The following is a 5,974-nucleotide window of genomic DNA, read 5'->3' on the forward strand; positions in this document are numbered from 1 at the left end:
GTCTTTGTCTCTCTCTCTCTCTCTCTTTAATAAGTTTATTTATTTAGGGCTGTCTTGGGTCTTCTTTGCTGTGTGCAGGCTTTCCTAGTTGTGGTGAGTGGGGGCTACTCTTTGTTGCAGTGCACGGACTTCTCGTTGCAGTTGCTTCTCTTGTTGTGGAGCACTGGCTCTAAGCACACAGGCTTCAGTAGTTGCAGCATGCGGGCTCAGTAGTTGTGGCTCACAGGTTCTAGAACATGGGCTTAGTTGCTCCATGGCATGTGGGATCTTCCTGGACCAGGAATTGAACCCGTGGCCCCTGCATTGGCAGGTGGATTCTTAACCACTGCACCACCAGGGAAGTCCTGTCTTTGTCTCTCTCTCTTGTCTCTTAGTACTTTACCTCCTCCTTATTCGTTGAATTAATGTCAGATATCATGGCAGCTGACCAGCTGTCATGGAGTCAAACCTGCTTCTCTCAAAGGGACCCAGATCTCTGAGTCGAGGTGGTCTCTGCTGCCTTTGCTGCTAGAGAGAGTGGCCACTCAGCACTGCCCATCAGGGCTGTCTCTGTCCCCAATGGCTCCAAGTGAACTAGCTGGAGGCCGCTGTCTCTCTTCCTGGAAGCCAGTTCCAGGAAAGGGGGATTCTGTGCAGCTTAGCAGGTACCATTGTCTTTTGTAGAGCAGAAAAGAGCTGGCTGCATTTCACCAGCATTCCACAAACATCTTCCCAGCTCTGTGCCACATCAGATCCCATGTCATGCTGAGGACTAATGGTGGACATGAGCCAGCCTCTGCTCAGCACATTTTGGGTCACCTGTGGTAAAGACTGCTACTAGCCCAGTGCACTGTTTTGGAATGAAGCAGTCTGGTCAGATATCAGAGATGCCCGATGCCATGAAAAGTAATTGTTCTTGTTTGTTTGACTGATTTAAGGCAAACTGGGTTCACATACACAAAATAATAATAAAAACAATAAATAACTGGATCAAAAAGAAGTAAGCATGCATTAATTTGCTAGTATCAAATAAGTAGGCTTAAGATACAGAATTTTCCTATAGAAGACTACAACATCACAATGAATTCAGAAGCTTGAGTTTTACCTGAATTTTCTTTTTTCTTCTGAGGTCTTTTCTTTTTTTAAACAATATTCACATGCAACAGAAAATTCAAACATACGAAAGTTTGTCATAGGATAACAGTTTGGAATTATACTTCCAGGTATTTTTCTTTGCCTCAAATGATCTTCCCTGGCAACTGTTCTGCCATGTGGCCTTACAGAAGGTGTGAGTCAAGGACACTGGGAAACAAGAAGCACGGGACATCCCTTCCCAACAAGAAAGGAAAGTAAGAGAAAGCACTTCCAAGCCAGCCATGTGTGGGGGAAAAAAGAGTGAGGGAGATTGAGCAGGTGAGATTCCAGGGTCCTTGCATCTCACTTCCTCCCCTTGAGGCAGAGTACGGAGGGCTGCCGAACCAGCCCCTAGGTAAGTAGGGAGGCTTGTGGAATACTAGTGGCTCCATCGCTGCACACACATGGGATTGGGGCAGGTTGCACAGCTCCAGTGCAGGAGACTTGGTGAAAGAAGGGGCTTCAGTAGACAGCCTGAGCTATGCTGCTGGCTGCTGAGGGCATAGCGAGCTCCTGGGAGCAGCAGAAGCCTGGCCTGTTAGAAGGTGGTCAGTGACAGAGGGGATCTTGTGAACAAGCCGCAACACGAATGCTATTCCCTCCCAAAGGCCAAGTGGAGCACGCGTGCAACTGTACCTAGGATAAATTCCTGGAACTAGAATTCTTAGCCAAAAGCCATGTGGATACTGTGGCTATGTTTAAAAAGTTCTTGCCTGTTGGAAATACTGATGCAATTACAGGTAAAATAATACTATGGCATAGATTTGCTTTAAAGTAATAACCGGCCAAAAATTAAGTGAAAGCTGGGGAGGTGGTGATATGATATGAAACAAGAATGGTAGAATGTTAATAATTGTTGAAGTTGACTGATGGCTACTATATTCATCTGCTAGGGGTGCCGTAATGAAATACCATAGACTCAGTAGTCTAAACAACGGAAATTTATTTTCTCACTGTTCTGGAAGCTAGAAGTCCAAGATCAAGTCAAGGTGTGGTTTGGTTTGTCTATCTATTATCTATCAATCATCTATCTATCTATCATTTATCTATCTATCTATCTATCTATCTTTCTATCTATCTATATCAGAGGGAAACTTCCATGTCCAGAAATATAGCAGATTAGATACACTGAAACAGCTTCTCACCACAAAACATAAACTTATTTAAAATAATAAATGCTCCAGAAAGCAAGAAAACCCCACAAAAGACAAAACCAAAATTGAAATTATGGCTACCCTGAAGAGTCTGCTGTTCCAGAAAGCTAGAGAGTGGATTTCAAAGACCCCGGGGAGGGACAGGTCATAATGTTTTTGGCCCATGCAAGATGGAGGATGGAACTGAGACTCTCCAAATGCCAGGGATGCCAAAAGGCTACAGTTTGGGTGAAAGGGTGATCTAGAAAATTAATGACTCCCAGCAAATCACTGTCAGTGTTTCTCAGGCCTCTGCTCAGGGTTAAGTGGGAGAAAAGTCTTCCCTAAAATTTCAAATCATAGGTCTGTTAGGGGAAACACTGACTGAAACCACCTGCCCTGGCCAGGCAAGATAGTAGCCACTTGCATGAGTTATCTTAGAACAGGAGGTCCTGGTAAGGAACGCAGAACTAACAAGCTACCACCAACCTGAAGAATTAGGGAAAGGTCAAAAGGAGAGAGGGGACATCAGTCCATATGTCCTACCAACCCCCCAGAATCCTCCTCGTTGTAATCCATCTTGGCTGAGCGATGTGCACACCACCAGAAGGACCCTGAGTCAGAGTGATTGGCCAGAGACAACCCAGAAACTAACCCCACCACCATAAAACCTGAGACTGCGAGCCACATGGCAGAGCAGTCCTCCTGGGTTCCCTTCCCCTGCTGCTCTCCTCCCGGGTGCCCCTTCCCAATAAAGTCTCTTGCTTTGTCAGCATTTCTGAGTGTTAGACAAGAGCCCACTCTCAGGCCCTGGAAGGGGTCCCCCTTCCTAGAACAGGTCTATCCTCACACTGTTTCCAGGTTTGAATTTACACTACCACATGATCAGAAAACCCAGACCGAGAAATGATTTTCAAATACTTCCTTGTTGGTCGTACCCTGGGATACCTTGCAGAAATAAATCCAAATTTCACTTGGAATAAGTCACTCTCATCCTTCAAATTAAGGCAAGCCAAATATTGGTACATGAAAAAGTTGCCAAACATGCAAGCAAGCCATCATGAGTGAGTCAGCAGAAACATCAAATAGCATATTTGGACCCCCAAGGACCCCAGACTCTCCTGGTTGGAACTGGAGAAGGTCTAGATGAGGAGGTAGAGATGGCAGAAGCCAGGAACTACTTGGGGCTGACAGGTCAGTGTCTGACTTGCTTGCTTCGTTGAAGGAGGTGTGTGCCACATCAAGTGAATTTTATGGACAAGACCATGACATTGATTGCTTAACGTCTCTGACCCATAAGGTCCCCATCTGTCCTCCGTGGACTCTTTCCCAATTCCCTGGGATTGAATTGGCCACTTGCTTCCTCCTTTGTGTCTTCATCACCTGGGACACTTTACCTCAGTTACTTTTTGTCTGTTTCTTCTCTTAGACCTTTGAGCGAACAGAAAATATCTACTCTGTAACATTAGCACCAAGCACTGATCCAGAAGTAATGCACACATGTAATATTTACTGAATGGGTGGGTATTTAGCCAAGGAGTGAGAAGATTGTTGCTTTATGTTTATTAAGTGTTTTATTCTTTACAGCCACCCAGTGAGGCAGATACCATTATTACGCCAATTGTCCAGAGAAGAGACTGCTGGTCAATCAGGAGAGAAGTAATGAGGTCTTCAGCATGAGTGCTGGCAGGAGTGATGGGGGAGGAGGGGAGGTTCAGATCTGGAAGATACTGAGTAACAGAACCTGCAGACCTTGGTGTGGCTGCATGGTGTGAGGGGAAGGGCGGTGTCGATCATGACTCCTAGGTTTCTGTCTTGAGCAGTTGGGTGAATAGTCCTGCCGTGTGCTGACGTGAGGGCATATAGTGATTTCCCCTTTGGGCCTTTCTGGTCTGAAGTGTCTGGGTACACCCAAGAGGAAAGTCCTAAGAGCGGCTGGATATATTGGTCTGGAACTGAGCAGGATGTCAGATAGACAATTCAGAGTCATCATCACATAGATCTGACTGCTACACACACACACAAGCCAGGAAAGTTCCTTTACTCTTCGTTACACAGTCAGAAATTCCAACAGCAGTTTATTAGAGTCATAGACCTATTTTTAAAATGCAAAAACTTCGGGACAAAGTTTTTATAGTGCCTACTATGGAATTCTGGAGACAAAGGTAAGATGTAAGAGGTGTTATACAAAAAAAGCATTCTCTAGGTAAAAGGTTAGGGAGACAGTCCCACTCCACACCTTTGGAAATTCTGACCAACAGCATATCAGAAGCTCTGGGGAATTAGTAATAAAGAAGAATGTCCAACTTCAAAAAATCACTTGTCTACATACTCTTTCTGGGAAACTCTCTAGTAAGATTTTGATCCAATCAGTCATTTGCATCTCAGTGTGGATTAATTTCTGATGCAGGTGCTGAGGGAGTGGATGTTCTGATTGGCTAGGAGGACAGGCAGATAATTTTGGAGCACAAGTAGGTCTTACCCTGCCCTCTATACAGCAAGACAGTATGGGGGACAAGAGTGCAGGGAAACAGTTACAGGATTTAGAGGAGGGTTGAGAGGATGCCAAAGAGAAGAGAAACTAATAAACAGCACTTTTCCTAGCCTGGCCCCGTACCAGGAAAGGACAAGTCTTTTGGCTTCCTCAGCTCTCTCGTCCCCTTGACAAGAAACTCAGACTAATAATATGTGTCCCGCAGTTCAGCAGCACGCACGTGTGCTGGGCTGGCCTGGGACCCTGCACAAAAAGCTCCCTTGCTTCCATCTGCATCTGCACCCAGTTTCTGGGCAGCCTTCCCTTCACCATATGGCCAGCTATGTCCCTGCTCCAGGGCACTGAGCAGCTTGCAAAAGAGCAGGGGTTTATCTAGAACTCTCTGGCATCATCACCCCACCTACAGCACTTAGCACATTGCTTTGTACTTCTGATTTATGTGCCCTTTGTCTTAGTCTGCTTGGGCTGACATGACAAAACACCACAGACAGAGGTGGCATAAATAACAGAAATTTATTTCTCACAGTTCTGGAGGCTGGAATTCCAAGATCAGGCTGCCAGCATGATCAGTTCCTGGTGAAGACTCTCTTCCTGGCTTGCAGATGGCCACCTTCTCTTTGGGTCCTCACATGGCCTTTCTTTCTTTGGTGTGTGCTCTTGGAGAGAGAATGAGCTTCTCTTCCTCTTCTTATAAGGGCACTGATCCCATAGCGGACATCTCACCCTCATGACCTCATCTAAATTTAAGTACTTCCCAAAGATCCCATCTCCAAATACCATCACATTGAGGGCTAGGGCTTCAATGTGATTTGGAGGGACACAATTCAATACCTAGCACCCTTCTCTTCACCAGGACAGAATTTAACCCCAACACTTGGTTCAGAGCCTGGCACTCACTAGGCCCCAGGTGATGCATGGACAAATAAATAAAAATGACCAAAGTATAACACATCAGGTCTATCCCCTGTAGGTGGGCTCAGGCCAGGGCCCTCATGCTCCTGAATGCCTGGAGTGGGCCCCAGAGAACCTGGCAAGTCTGAGTGGCGGGGTTGGCTCTTTTCCAGGCTTCTCAGAAAAACACCTCCGAGCTTTGGATGAAAGGTACACTGTGAGATACGATCTCATTTTCTTTTTCCTCTTAAAAATGTTTTTTGATTTGCAACTTTAAGGAAATTTAGAATATAGATAAGCAAAAATCTACAAAATAAAAGTAAAGGCCATTTCTCACATTATC

Source organism: Phocoena phocoena, chromosome 15, assembly GCF_963924675.1.
Source record: "Phocoena phocoena chromosome 15, mPhoPho1.1, whole genome shotgun sequence".
NCBI classification, from domain to species: Eukaryota; Metazoa; Chordata; class Mammalia; order Artiodactyla; family Phocoenidae; genus Phocoena; species Phocoena phocoena.